General features: G+C 38.6%; 1 protein-coding gene across 1 annotated transcript in view; it reads left to right on the top strand.

Annotated features, from left to right (window-relative positions):
• Window positions 1-719: 719 nt before the first annotated feature.
• The window catches only part of grm6a (glutamate receptor, metabotropic 6a), a 72781-nt gene continuing 56909 nt past the window's right edge, over window positions 720-16591 (top strand). The window contains exon 1 of the mRNA XM_083554890.1: window positions 720-1144. The gene's annotated coding sequence lies outside the window, so the exon portion shown is untranslated. The remainder of the gene's footprint in view (window positions 1145-16591) is intronic.

Below are 16591 nucleotides of genomic sequence, written 5' to 3'. Positions count from 1 at the left end.
AAGTGCTCATGCATAACATTTTTCAGACTCAAGATGATTAACTACTGTATCTAAATTAGGTTAGGACACTGGTATCTGGATCAGAAGGTCATAAGTTCAAATCCCAGCACCCCCAAGATGCCCCTTCTGGGCCCTTGTGAAAGGCCCTTTACCCTCAACTGCAAGTTGCTCTGGATGAAGGCATCTTCCAAGTGCTTGAACTGGATTTGGGCATCTGCCAGATGCTTGGACTCTTTATAAGAAGGTCATAAATTCAAATCCTAGAACCACCAAACTGCCCATGCTGAGCCCTTAAACTGAGCCACTGATAGACATTTGATTGCAAATCTGGTCATCACAGTTGTAGACCCATCCACAGTCATCTCAAGGATCTTCAGGAAGTTCATATGGAGAACATTCTCAGCAAATATTTGCCAGTTGAAGAGAACTCAATCACACAATCAGGGGTAAAGCTGGAGTTCTTCAGGATTGAAGGATTATAAAGAAAGAGGAAATGTGAAGGTTGGTGAGAATGTAAGAGACTCTGGACTGTATCTCTGCAACTGTTACTACAAACGGATAAAAAAAAAACCCAGAATGTTGCACCACTCCATCCAAGTGCTTCATTCTTTACCAAACGAATGTGTGCATTGCTTGCTCTCTCTCTCTCTCTCTCTCTCTCTCTCTCTCTCTCTCTCTCTCTCTCTCTCTCTCTCTCTCTCTCTCTCACATGCACGAGTGCTCGCGCGTTAGTTTAAGAGCGCGCGCGGGCGGCAGCTCCGAGATCATTTCATTTCCTTTCGCTCTTGGTGGATCTCATAGTGATGTCCACAACCTAACATCTGCTCAGCTTTTGCATTTCATCTTTCGGACTCTGCTTCTCCAGAGTGATCCAACTGTGGGTCCGACTGAGTGAACTCCTCTCATAATCCTCCTCCTCCTCCTCATCATCCTCCTCCTCCTCCTCATCCTCACTCTCCTCCTCATTCTGGTCCTCAGTGTGGCAGCGGGCATGAAGCCCTGATGAAACTCCGCTGATATGGGAGTAGGACAGAGCGCAGAGGAAGTTTCAGACTGACGGAATGGATGCAGAAGTTCAGCTTGCAGGTTAAGCTGCTGGATGGAGTCCGGGTTCGAGCTCGAAGCGCCCGTATGGGATACAAAGGTAAGAGATCAGGCGAGCACGAGACTCCACTGGTGCAAACCTCAGGAGCGTTTCATTTATGCGGTTTGAACGCATGTGACATATTAAGAAAGTTTCTCATTGTGTCCTAAAAGCTTCATAAACCCACATACAGGCAGGAATCATTGTGTGTATACATATGCAGACAGACAGACAGACAGACAGACAGACAGACAGACAGACAGACAGACAGAATTTTGTACATTTATTAATTATGTCATTATTATTATTATTATAATTATATTCATTATGTTACAGCTACAAAATATTTTATATGAACCCACATACAGGTTATATGTATTACATTATATATACATATTGTACATATATATTGTGACCCCCCCCCCCACCCCCCACAATACACTCTAATGTATATATAATGTAATACATATAACCTGTATGTTAGCTGTAACAATTGCAACAAATAAAGGTACCAAATTCTATCTATCTATCTATCTATCTATCTATCTATCTATCTATCTATCTATCTATCTATCTATCTATCTGTCTGTCTGTCTGTCTGTCTGTCTGTCTGTCTGTCTGTCTGTCTGTCTGTCTGTCTGTCTACATAAAAATATGTTGTAACAATGCAATAAATAACGGTACCAAATCTGAGTAATGGTGTGGTACCACTTGGGAACTTGTACACATGATGCTGTGTACCAAAAACTATATCCTTGATGGTTGATGCATAGTGACACTGTAACAAAAAATGTGTCATTGTGTTAGTAAAACACAAGCGTGTGTGTGTGTGTATATATATATATATATATATATATATATATATATATATCATATTATACTGTATATTGTACCATAATTGCAATAAATAAAGGTACCGAATATATATAGAGTATATTGTCGATATGGTGAATTGCTTTTACTTACTGCCGGAAATTACGGCAATCAAGATGATCCACATCAACTTGAGCATCAAATTCACATCTGCAGTGTTGCATGAATTCCTACAGTGCACCTCGTAAGGGTTAATTCAACTTCATGGCTGTGCTTCTCTTCATATATTCATGCTTCGATGTACAATACGCATGGCTACCTGCATAGTATTTTAAGTGCAGAGCTTTAGGAGAATGCAGAGCAGACAGTAACTCGTGAAGGATGTGCATTTGGTGACGAGCAGCTTTCCCTAATCCATATAAGCCACAGGAGTGCATGCGCGCAGGCTTTGCATGGTTTCCCGCTTTCCTTCCTGCCACAGCGAATGTTGATGCTCCTGTTTAGGATAAAACACACAGAGGGGCTGTTTTTGCACTCGCAGTGTGCGATTCATAATTCATGCGAGGAATTCATTTGCGCGCTGAAATATTAATCAGCGTGCGGTTTGACAAGCATTTTCGCTCGTGTTTAAACAGTTTGGAAATTTTAATTGGTGTGTCTTGTATAGAGATCAACGGATATACTCTGAAAAAATCCTGCAACACCTTCAACTTTGTGGAAATGCAACTCACTTGGATTAGTGTCGTAAGTGTTATTTGAGGGCCGTGTGTGTGTGTGTGTGTGTGTGTGTGTGTGGTTGCTGATTTATAGCACATATCCCCACTAATGCTGATACTGTTACGCAGTTGTCACATGGTAAAAAAGGCATATTAGCATAAATACATCAAGTATTTCGTTGCATTCAGGAACAGCTGGCCGACAGCTGGCCGCTGGAACGCGATTGATTGGTACGCGCTCCTTTTTGAACATCCAATTCCATATGTAGTCTCCATCAGCTGTTTGTAATTGTGTAGGACGTCTTTAAATGTCGCATGAAAATTCCCCTATACTTGAACTAGGAGACCCAAACCTGTTCCAGCATGACAAAGATACACTTTACATGGGTTGGTGTGGAAGATCTCCTGCTACACAGCTTAAACCCTATTGAACACCATTGAGATAAATTTTGAGATGAACCTACATCAGTACCTGACTTTACTCACTGGTTGAATGAGGCTGAAGGAATCTCACACAAATGTCCAGAAGCACACATTAAAATCTAGTGGAACATCTTCCCAGAGGAGCGGATCTTATTATAACAGCAAATGTGGACAGCAATCAGAATGTAAACAGCAATCGTATGGTCAGGTGTCCACAGATTTTTGTCTTTATAGTCCTCAGACTCTGGATCTTCATAAGATTTACATGTTCCAAACCTTCATCATTTCAACTAAAACTAATTCAGGAGGTTCTACTGCACCTGGTAGGGATCAGGGATTTAGGGATCAGGAATGATCGTGATGAGAGTGAGTTTAAGAGGATGTAATGAACCCATCCTGGACATTCAGTGCAACCCAGATCAGGACAGGTTCCCTTTTGAGTCTGGTTCCTCTTAAGGTTTCTTACTCATACCGTCTCAGGGAGGTTTTCCATGCCACAGCTGCCACTGGCTCACTCATCACGGATAAACAATGATAAGAAACAAACTTATAGGCAATAAACTTAGTGATGGAACGTTTTTTTTTTAATATACATTTTATTTTCAATCTTTAAAGTTTTATAGATCACTGAGTAAACATTACATTTGATTGTATTTAAATGCTCTTGGTTTTTGTAAAAAAACAAAAAAGTGAAAAAAGTGGAAAAAAAAAAAAAAAAAAAAAAATATATATATATATATATATATATATATATATATATATATATATATATATATATATATATATATATATATATATATATATATAATAATAATAATAATAATAATAATAATAATAATAATAAATATATAAATATATATATATATATATATATATTTATTTATTTTTTTTTAAATTTAATTTTATATTATAATATTATAATAATTATAATATATACTAAAAAAAATATACTGTATATATATATATTTTTATTTATTTATTTATTTAATTTTATATTATAATATTATAATAATTATAATATATACTAAAAAAAATATACTGTATATATATATATATTTTTTTAATTAATTAATTAATTTAATTTTATATTATAATATTATAATAATTATAATATATACAAAAAAAAATACTGTATATATATATATATATATATATATATATATATATATATATATATATATATATATATATACAGTATATTTTTTTAGTATATATTATAATTATTATACTATTTCCATTTAAAAATAGACTAAATTTTTGTATTGTTTTAGCAAATAATAGTAATCCCCATAAATCCAAATCTACCAAAAAAAAAATTCCAAAACCAAATAAACCCTTAAATTCTGAAGCTTGAAAAACTCGCCCCATCCTTTCATTCATAATTGTATCATAACGTCAAGACTTATATTTAATTTCTCAATTACTGTGTGATTTTAAAAAGGCAGGGTTTTTATTTATTATACTGTATTTATCCCCCTTTCCCTGCGTATTCAAGCATTAATTATTAAAGCGTGTGATTTTCTTGATGTATTTGCTGCATTCCGATGTTTCTTTTTTTCCTGCTTTATAAAAAAAGAGACAGATGACACCATTAAGATAATGTAAGAAATTATACTCACTTTACTGTGTAAGAAACAGCACCTGACAGACGGCACAAAAGAAAAAGAAAAAAAAGCTGAACGTGAGTCTGAGTTGATAGTCAGGACCCTGAGGACTCATTCAAACTAATTGGAATAAAAAAATTTATAAAAACAAAAAATGGACTTCTTTTCGCTCTGTAAGTGCATTATTTCAGGTCTGTAAGCAAAAAATAGTAGAGCAATTTTCCGAACTCTACTTGTAGCATTTGTCGAAAGTCTGGTACTTTTTTTAATCACGACATGTGGCTAAGAGCATTTAATCCTTTACTGAACATGAAAGTGTGGAGCACCAGACAGATTGCAGCCTTCAAGATCCTGAAGCTTATGGCCAGAAAGGTGTACAGCATACGGCTGAGTTCCTATTAGCGCAAATTGCGTCTCATGCAAAATTCATGGGGTTTTAACGAGCGCCAGAGATTACATCGCGTTCTTTAAGAATAATGTTATGAGAAAGTCCCTCGTCTAAACCATAACACTTTCTCATTCATGTTCGCTCGTGTCAACTCGTAATCTGTTTTCTTGGGAAAGTTCCCACACTGTAAAGCCATGCTCATGTTCCATAAATATCCCGAGTGCTAAATTATTCATTAACAAAAACCACTAGGAACATCTTTGCTGGGTCGCCCATGTGGTGCTGAAATAATACACAATATGGACAACAGTTTGTGTGACACCTTTTGGAACATCCCATTCCACATTTATTCTACATTCCTGTTCCCAGTGGAATCTGTCTCAGAAAACCTCTGTATGACCCTGACCACTGTACTGTGATACTGATCTTCTTACAGCCTCGGAATCTTTGTGGAGAGCAACAATTCTAATTCTTAAATCCATGAGGTCCATGTAGAACATCCAGTGGTCAGGATGAGAGAATTGGACTCAAACCACCACAACTGCTCTACTTCTTCTTCTTCTTTTGGCTTCTCATATTAGGGGTCACCACAGCAGATCATCCATCTCCATAACCCCCTGTCCTCTACATCTGCCTCTTTCAAACCAACTACCTGCATGTCTTCCCTCACCACATCCATAAACCTCCTCCTTGGTCTTCCTCTTTTCCTCCATCCTCAGCATTCTCCTACTGATATACCCCATGTCCCTCCTCTGCACATGTCCAAACCATCTCAAACAAAATACAGAAATTTGTATGGTTTTGACAAAAACATGAATAAGATGAACAGGACGTGTGTCTTTGCACGTTTACATGACACACAGCTGTTATCACTGAGGGTGTACTCACTTTAGTTGGCAGATTTTTAAACAATAAAGCTGCATGTTGAGGTATTTTTAGACGACAGTAAATCTGTACTGCTACACAAACTGCACATTGACTATTTCTATAGTATTGACCCTTGAAATGCTGAAATGTGAGGGATGTACTCACTTTTGTGAGATACTGTATATATGTACAGTACAGACCAAAAGTTTGGACACACCTTCTCATTCAAAGAGTTTTATTTATTTTCATGACTATGAAAATTGTAGATTCACACTGAAGGCATCAAAACTATGAATGAACACATGTGGAATTATATATGGAATTATATACATAACAAAAAAGTGTGAAACAACTGAAAAATGTCATATTGTAGGTTCTTCAAAGTAGCCACCTTTTGCTTTGATTACTGCTTTGCACACTCTTGGCATTCTCTTGATGAGCTTCAAGAGGTAGTCACCTGAAATGGTCTTCCAACAGTCTTGAAGGAGTTCCCCGAGAGATGCTTGGCACTTGTTGGCCCTTTTGCCTTCACTCTGCGCTCCAGCTCACCCCTAAACCATCTCGATTGGGTTCAGGTCCGGTGACTGTGGAGGCCAGGTCATCTGGTGCAGCACCCCATCACTCTCCTTCTTGGTCAAATAGCCCTTGATGCCTTCAGTGTGACTCTACAATTTACATAGTCATGAAAATAAAGAAAACTCTTTGAATGAGAAGGTGTGTCCAAACTTTTGGTCTGTACTGTAGATATATATATGACATAAGACATTAAACACTTGGAAACTAATCAATAACAGGGTTGTGTGATGCAGCACAATGCTAAGCAGAGTTACTCTTTACACACTGAAGTTGATAAAGTTTCAGTAACCGCACACCTCCTACGGTTCGATCCACTTATTTCTACAGAGGAGGGTCAGTTTATTAAAGAACTACAGCTGGAACCTTTTTATCCATCTATACATAATGTTATACTGTATATTGAATATAGTGTATTAAATATATTAGAATTTCTCTCTCTCTCTCTCTCTCTCTCTCTCTCTCTCTCTCTCTCTCTCCCTCTCTCTCTCTCTCTCTCTCTCTATATATATATATATATATATATATATATATATATATATATATATATATATATATATATATGTGTGTGTGTGTGTGTGTGTGTGTGTGTGTGTGTGTGTTGTGTACAGTTGTGAAATATACAATATCCAATTTTAATAAAATATACAAAAATTACAACTGTTGCCCAAAAGTAAAAATACCAAGATACAATTCAACAGGAAGTAAATAAAAAAGTAAGTAAATGTAACTAATAAAGTCCAGAAGTGAAAACAGGAAAAAAGAGAAAGAAAGAGAAGAAATTAAACAATAATAAAATGTTAATATGTGAATTGTCAGTCAGTGGGGTCTAACAGCTTTAACACATTATAAAAAGTGGTCCAAATATATTCGTTTTTGCAGAATATCATTTTTATTTAAGAAGTACCATAGGACACTAGACCGTTCCAGTGTTTTCCAATATCCCCATAATTTTGCTGCAGAGCTTGTGAGCCAAATAAAAGACTTTTAATGATGAGTCAGTGTGAACATCAACCAGTATCCAAACTGTAGGATCAAATGGATCAATATGACTCTATGATAATTTAGAGATTATTGCTATTACATACTTCCAAAAAGCTTCTAAGACTGGGCAGCTCCAGAACATGTGAAGTAGCTAAAAAAACGGATTTTTCGCAAAAAAAACGCATATTTTCCTCTCCGTTTTTTGCCTTCTGTCCACACTGAGACGCCGTTTTCAAAAACGCTCTTTGAAGCGAATCGAATGAAAAATGTCGTTTTTGTCGCATCGCAGTTTGGATTGTGTGGTTTGTGAAACAGATACTTTATCAAACCATGACGCATTTTTAAGTCGTTGGCGTGAGTCGAAGCGTTTTAACGTCATGCGCAGTACAGGGATGTGAGCGCTTTCAGACGTTTCAGTGTAGATGAGCGACTTTTGGAAAAAAGATTGAAAATTGTGGAGTGTTTTTTATTTTTTTTGGACGAAAACGCCATAATAATTTTTTTTTTTATTGGTGTAGACGTGTGGAAGCAAAGAAACCTTTAGCAACAAGATGGTTTGCTACATTTCATTGACAATAATGGTTACCAGCACGTTTCTGGAACAACCATCCCCCGGCCTCACACAGAAGCTCCTGACAATATTTCTGATCAGCAAGTCAGAAGAGTAGCTTAAGACCCGATGACCTGTCGGAAAAATCTCTAGAAAATCGTGGAAGGAGCAGGGTGATTTGTTCTCCATGCACCTAGCGTTTATTTATTAAAGAAAATCTGTTTGCATCGAACAAAAATATTCTGCGCAAGTTGTTACTAATTTGTAAACACGAAATCTATTAAACCAGCGCATTAATCAAGACCCGACCAATCAGAATCAAGCTTGGATACAATGCCTCTGTGGCGTAAAAAGTCCGACATATTTGGCATTAGAATAAGTATGTGGTTGCCAGATATCAATGCAAAACACTTCAACTCATCAACATATACAGTACAAAATCATTTAATTTGTTAAATAAAAAAAACGAGGATGCAAACGTTGAGAAGTCACCAGATCCTTCATTTGCATGTCCGTAGCGCTTCTTTGCACATTTCCTCCACTCTGAATCGTATCTTTAATTTACAGATTGCACAGCTGCCAGCTGGAAGACGCTCAGAAGGCGAAACCAATGCGAATGTACACAAACAGAACGCTTTGAGCTTCCCATTGAGCTGCTGAAAACGCATCGTTCATTTCTCTTCTGCGTTTCTGACCCCCATCTGGAAAATACTAAAAATGAACCAAAAACCTTTCCGTTAAATCCGACGATGGGACGTGTTTCGAAGATTCGCTTGAAGATTTTGACAAAAAAAAAAAAAAAAGACAAGTTTTCTTTTTTTATCGTTCCCCCCAAACCGCTGAGCTCATCGTTCCGCAAAACCGCCAACGTCGTCCTAAAAACAAAAAAAGCACACTATTCCTCATCCCGATCGCATTTATTCGGGCCCTGGTGTATTATTTATCGTGTCGCTTTCCGGGGCTGTAGACGTGAAGCTATTTTTGAAGCGGCACGCTGCATTTGACACGGCGCAAACCTTTTGTTGATTATACAAGGAGGAGGATGGATGAAGCTTCAAAAGCACTGGCCACATTTCAGAAGCAGCGACTGGGCCCTGTTGCCATATAATCCTGAATTAATGCATCGTCTGGTGAAAGACACCATCGATTCAAAATGCATGAGGGTTCGTTTTATACATTTCCCAGTCTATTAGCCGTGAGGTCCTCGGCGTCGTTCTCGAAGGCCTCGTTCCAGATCCGTTTTTTGTTCTCACAGCTGCTGATTACATCAGGTGTGTAGCGAGCGGTAATAGATCAAATCTGTGACAGGAGACTTATTTTGTTACATTTTATTTTATACTTTCTTATATCGCACATTTCGAGTGTTCGGGAAGTGCTTTCTATAATTTACAAAAAAAAAAATAATAATCTAAAAGCGTGAAATTGAAGTAATACAGATGGAAATTAAAGTGGAAAAACAAACCCTTGCTATAGATTCTATAAACCGCAGAAACTGTAGCGGAGATATGAACAAAAACAAAACAGAATTCTCCAGGTACTATGATATCAATTCAGAAGATATTAACACTCTAACTGGAACCTCTACATAAGTTCCATCTCCTTCTACTGGAAAAGAAGTATGAAAGTGCAACACCTTCATTTGCATATCAAAACATGATTGGCTAACGTATTTTATGATGTAACAACACATTCGATTTTCAAATCCGTGCTACAGTTTCCCTTAGTCTCTAAAACTCTAAACGGCATCCTTCTGAAATATATTTTCAGCGACTGAGATCTGGTGACTGAAAAGGTCACTGCACATCAATGACATCAATATTATTTTCTATTGACGATTTACATTTACGCCATTTCCATTTATGGCATTTAGCAAATGCCCGTGTCCTCTTATCAATGAATAAATCTAGATTACAAACTTAAGAGAAATTAGCCTACAGCTCTGTTAAGAGTTTTATTTTAAAGCACTTGGAAAGTGTCAAGTCAAGTCAAGTCCAGTTTATTTGTATAGCGCTTTTCACAACAGACATTGTCTCAAAGCAGCTTTACAGAAAACAACAGTGAAGGTGAATGGTGTGCGTTTGTCCCTGATGAGCAGCCGTGGCGACAGTGGCAAGGAAAAACTCCCTTAGATGATATGAGGAAGAAACCTTGAGAGGAACCAGACTCAAAGGGGAACCCATCCTCATATGGGTGACATCAAAAGTTTGGTCATAAATCTTTCAACAATACAGAACAATTTGTGATCATCATAGATCCAGCATCAGCTTCTCCATGCCAGGGCCTTTAAACACTCGGCATCTACTTCTCCATGATCATCCATAGGTCCATAATCTTCACGAGGTGGGACGTGACTGGAGCTGGCCAAACCTCAGGATGCCTCGGGATGGGGAGAGAAAGAGAAGCAGTGGAGAGGAATTAGCGTAGCTGCTGTTCATGATATTAACAGCACAAGTTGATAATGTGCATGTGATCAGATGTTCTGGAGCACAAGGTTGTGATGTGATGTGTGTGATGTGTGTTATGTGTAGGCTTTGCTAAAAAGATATGTTTTTAATCTGCACTTAAACTGGGAGAGTGTATCTGAACCCCGAACACTGTCAGGAAGACTATTCCAGAGTTTAGGAGCTAAATGTGAAAATGCTCTACCGCCTTTAGTGGACTTTGCTATTCTAGGAACTACTAGAAGCCCAGAGTTTTGAGATCTCAGGGAGCGTGACGGATTGTAGCGTGTTAAGAGACTGGATAGATACATGGGAGCCAAACCATTTAGTGCTTTATAAGTGAGTAGCAGTAGTTTGTAGTCTATTCGAAACTTAATAGGAAGCCAGTGTAGGGACGATAAGATTGGGGTTATATGATCGTATTTTCTTGACCTAGTAAGAACTCTTGCTGCGGCATTCTGAACTAACTGAAGCTTGTTTATTAATGATGCAGGACATCCACCTAGTAATGCATTACAGTAGTCTATTCTAGAGGTCATAAACGCATGGACAAGCTTCTCTGCATCAGATATAGATAACATATTTCTTAGCTTAGAAATATTTCTAAGGTGAAAGAAGGCTGTTTTTGTAACTTGATTGATGTGATTTTTGAAAGATAAGTTGCTGTCTAAAATAACTCCCAGGTCTTTTACCGTTGAACTAGTAGTTACAGAACAACCGTCTAAATGCAGGCTGAGATGCTGGAGCTTCTGTGTACTATTTTTTGGGCCGATGAGCAAAATCTCAGTTTTATCAGAATTTAATAGCAGAAAGTTATGGGTCATCCAATCTCTTATTTCTTCAACACACTCAGTTATGCGAGCTAATTGAGCTGTATCGCCTGGTTTGGATGAAATATATAGCTGGGTATCATCAGCATAACAATGGAAGCTAATTCCATGCCTTCTAATAATATTTCCTAATGGAAGCATGTATATTGTAAAAAGCAGGGGTCCCAGAACTGACCCTTGTGGCACGCCATAATTTACTAGCATTATCCTGGATAGCTCTCCATTTAAATCTACGAAATGGTAACGATTGGACATGTAGGATTTAAACCAGCTTAATGCCTGTCCCTAAATACCGATGTAATTCTGTAAGCGATCGAGGAGAAGATCATGATCTATAGTGTCGAACGCAGCACTAAGATCTAGTAAAACTAATAGGGAGATGTAGCCTTGGTCTGAAGCTAAAAACAGGTCGTTAGTGATTTTAACTAGAGCAGTTTCTGTGCTATGATGGAGCCTAAAACCTGACTGAAACTCTTCAAAGATATTGTTCTCCTGCAAGTGGTTACATAGCTGGGCAGCGACAATCTTTTCTAAAATCTTAGACATAAATGGGAGATTTGAAATTGGTCTGTAATTCGATAGCGTGTTTGGATCCAGATTAGGTTTTTTAATGAGGGGCTTAATAACTGCTAACTTGAGGGATTTAGGGACATGACCTAACGATAGTGAGGAGTTAATAATATTTAAAAGAGGCTCACCAGTTGTATATAACACTTCCTTCAGTAGTTTAGTGGGAATTGGATCTAACTGACATGTTGTTGATTTAGCTTTCATAATAGCATCATACAGCTCTTCCTGTCCTATACATGTAAAACAGTGTAGTTGTGGGGTTGTAAGTACGATTGTGTCGGGAGATGCTGTCAGAGGTTGAACTGCCACAATTGTTTTTCTAATGTTATCTATTTTTTCAGTGAAGAAATTCATAAAGTCTTCACTACTAAACTGTGATGGAACACATTTTTCAGATCCCTGATTTGTTGTTAATTTAGCAACTGTACTGAAAAGGAACCTGGGGTTGTTTTTGTTATTTTCTATGAGTTTGCTCAGGTGTTTAGCTCTAGCAGCTTTTAGCGCCTGTCTGTAGCTAAGCATACTGTCTTTATACGCAATTCTAAATACCTCCAATTTAGTTTTCCTCCATTTTCTCTCCAGATTACGTGTTGTTCTCTTTAGGGCATGCGTATGACTATTATACCAAGGTGCAGGTGCTTGTTCTCAAACCTTTTTTAACCGGATGGGGGCAACAGTGTCTAAAGTGCTAGTGAGGATAAGGTCTATGTTGTTTGCCATCTCATCAAGATGATCAGCAGTTATGGGTTTAATGTGAAATTGAGATAAATCAGGCAGGTTATTTATGAATCTGTCCTTAGTGGTTGGAATAATAGTCCTACCAAGTCGATACCGTGGTGAAACACGGTTAATCTGCTCTACCGGTAGTGTGTACAGTAGGAGATAATGGTCTGTGATGTCATCATTCTGAGGTAAAATATTTATATCAGTGACGTCTGCTCCGTGGGATATTATTAAGTCTAGTGTGTGGTTAAAACGGTGGGTTGGTCTGGTGACGTTTTGTTTAACTCCAAAAGAGTTTAGTAAATCGACAAATGATAATCCTAGGGCATCGTTTTCATCATCTACATGAATATTAAAATCTCCTACAAGCAGCACTTTATCAAAGCTGATCAGGAGGTCTGAGAGAAAACAAGCAAACTCATGAAGAAAATCAGCGTAGGGTCCTGGGGGTCTGTACACGGTGACCAGAGCGAGTTTTCTATGCATCTCTAAAAGTGCAATTTTAAGAACGAGCACTTCAAATGATTTAAAGCTGAATCCTAATCTCTGACTAACATTAAGAGAAGCACTATAAATGGTTCCTACACCCCCCCCACGACCAGTCTGACGGGGCTCATGCTTATAAACATATCCTGACGGTGTCGACTCGTTTAGACCCATATAATCACCTGGTTTAATCCAGGTCTCAGTGAGACAGAGTGCTGAGAGATTATTATCTGTGATCATCTAATTTACAATCAGTGCTTTGGGTGCAAGTGATCTAATGTTTAAAAGACCGAACTTTAGAACTTTGTTGTGTTTGTTTATCTGGCATTTTTCAGTTTTAACTGCAATAAGATTATTTCTGGATCTTGTGTATGTAATTCTTGGTTTTACTACACGAGGAATAGATACGGTTTCTATAAACTGGGCTGTGTGTGAACTTGTAACTATTTGGTCTGTAGTATGCGTGTTCTTATAGTTGAAGATTTCTTGATGTCTTACCAGTCAGATGGTGTGTAGTATCCTAGAGATGTTATCTGATAGCACTGCTGCTCCAACTCTGCTGGGGTGCAGGCCATCAGGGCGGAAGAACCTAGGACGCTCCCAGAAACAGTTCCAGTTATTAACAAAGAGAAGTTTATGTTCTCGACACCATGACTGTAACCATTCATTTAGAGCTAAAAGTCTACTAAACTTCTCAGCCCCTCGCTGGTAAGTGGGAAGAGGTCCTGACACAATGATCCTCGTTGTGGGTGATGTGCTGCGTACCGTCTCCACCAGGATCCTGAAGTCCCTCTTTAAGATCTAATAGTGATATGTTTAAGCGTTTCAGGAAGAGGTAGGTCTTCACCCGTCACTTAAAGACTCATCAGGGACTCCGCTGTTCGGACATCTAGGGGAAGTTCATTCCACCACCTCGGTGCCAGAACAGAGAAGAGCCTTGAAGTATACTTACCTCTCATCCTGAGAGAAGGTGGTACCAGTCAAGAAGTGCTGGAGGATCTCAGACAGCGTGGTACAGTGCAAGGTGTGATAAGGAAATGACAAATGTACCTCTATCAGTTCCTGACTTTTCTAACACTCTTGTGGCTGAATGAATCTCCACAAAATCTAGTGGAACATCTTTCCAGAAGAGTGGAAGATATTATAACAGATTGTGGAATGGGATGTTCAAAAAGGGTGGTCAGGTACCCACAAACCTTTGTCCATATATTATATGTAGAAGATGGTAAATGGTTTTTAAAAGCTCAGTGGATAAGACTTTGCGACGTGGATCAGAAGGTCATGGGTTCAAACCCCAGCACCACGAAGCTGCCACTGCTGGTTCCTTGAGCAAAGCCCTTAACCCTTGATGAATCAGTTGTAAGAAGGATTTCACCTGTCCGTGTTGGTAGCTGTGGGATGATGATGATATGGCGAGAGTGGGCAGATGGGTGGCAATTGTTAGTTGACAATTTCAAATTGTCTGAAATGGGGTGGAAACAAAGCTTTTGCGGATATGTTCTTTTTTTTTTTTTTTACATCGCTGCCGTTCCCGTAATGACTTTCAGGTGTTGTAAATCACACCGCGCCCTGTTGCACTGCGGCGCCCTAATTTACATATTCATCAAAGCCTATGTGTGAAAACGAGGGCCAATCTCTCTCAGTCGGATGAAACCTAAAATTTCCCAGAGGAAATTTATTTTTTTGCAGGTTCTATCTGGTCTGCACATGCCCATACACGCACTGGTGGACTAAATACAAAACGTCCTACATGTGCTGTCCCTCTAATTAACTCGTTTCTAACCCTGTCCATCGTCGTCACTCCCAATGATCTCCTCCACCTTCTTCACCTCTTCTCACTGCAACCATACCCCTCCACTGCCCTCCCTCTCATTCACACTATGTACCCTGTCTTACTCCTACTGACTTTCACTCCACTACATAGAACATAATCCACCTGTGTGCACCTTCCTCCACTCTTATACGTCACCCTATGATCCTCCTTCTTCTTAAAATACGTATTCACCACTGCCATTTCCATCCTTTTAGCAAAATCTACCATCATCTGCCCTTCCACATTCCTCTCCTTAAAGCCACACCTACCCATCACCTCCTTATCACCTCTGTTCCCTTCACCCACATGCCCATTGAAAACACCAATCACCGTCACAATCGTTCAATCTTAGGTTCACTCTCTACCACTTCATCTCACTCACTCCAGAATTTTTCCTTCTCCCCCATCTTACAGTCCACTTGTGGAGCATAATCAATGATGACATTTATCATCATCCCTTCAACTTCCAGCTTTACGATCATCACCCTATCAGAAACTCTCTTCACCTCCACTACACTCTTACTGTACTCTTCCTTCAGAATCACCCCTACACCATTTCTCTTTCCATCCACACCATGATAGAACAGTTTAAACCCCCTTTAATGTTTCTGGTCTTACTCCCTTTCCACTTGGTCTCCTGAACACACACCATATTTACCTTTCTCCTCTCCATCATATCAGCTCCCTCTCTCCCTTTACCAGTCATAGTACCAACATAGTAACCTCCTCTCTTACACTTCTCCTTTCTCTGTAGTAGTCTTTCTTTTCCTTTGGCCAACAGTAGCCCAATTTATACCGGTACCCTGTTGGCTACAATACCTGTGGTGGTTGTTGGTAACCCGGGTCTCGACCGATCCGGTATGAAATTCTGATTCGTGATCCGCATATTTGATTTGGTACATGTTTTACGCTTAATGCTCTTCATAACACAAACCCTCCACATGAATCCGGGCTCGGGACCTGCACCAAGAACGCACTGACTTGTGCAACCCTAATAGCTGGGTTCTTTTTCTGAAGTAAATACAGAAGCCATATATCTTACTTTTTACTCAACTACATTTAGTGAAATCAGTCTTTTTATTTACGAGGATAAAAACGTAACTGCTGAAACACGCAGCGAGTCAGCAATCAGGATCGAGCGCACGCTCTGTTTTGAACTTGTTTTGATCTGCGCTCGGTGTATCTACTGATCACCAACATACAGTTCAGCATCAGTTCAACAGCAAGCAGAACATTTAGAGAGGAATAAACGATAAAGAAACTCCAGACTCGAACTCGACACAACACACGTGACCTCATTTATGTGATTTCTTCGTGTAGGTTTTGGGTTCATGATGATTGTAATAGAAATCAATCAGTGTTTGAGTCATTAATATCATTCTATTAATAGATCAGTGTGCTGAGAGCCACATTCGAGTCTTTACACATAAACTGAGGTGATTAAGTAAAGATTCTTGTGATAAAAATGATAATAGGAACATTATAGTTATAATAAATCATAGTGATTTGGATACTGAAGTACATTTGAAGGCAGAAGCTTTTGTAATACTTACACATATGGGTATTATATATATGTATATATATATATATATATATATATATATATATATATATATATACCATACAAAGAAAGAATAGGAAGCTGACTCAAACTGAGCCGTAGACGAACCTGAGCTGATAACGAAGTTTCCCCATTGATCGTCCTTCCTTCAGTCCTGAAAAGCTT

The sequence above is a fragment of the Silurus aristotelis genome (assembly GCF_946808225.1).
Source record: "Silurus aristotelis genome assembly, chromosome: 11".
NCBI classification, from domain to species: domain Eukaryota; kingdom Metazoa; phylum Chordata; class Actinopteri; order Siluriformes; family Siluridae; genus Silurus; species Silurus aristotelis.
The sequence above is the reverse complement of the archived record's forward strand: the minus strand, read 5'-3'. Positions and strand labels throughout refer to the sequence as shown.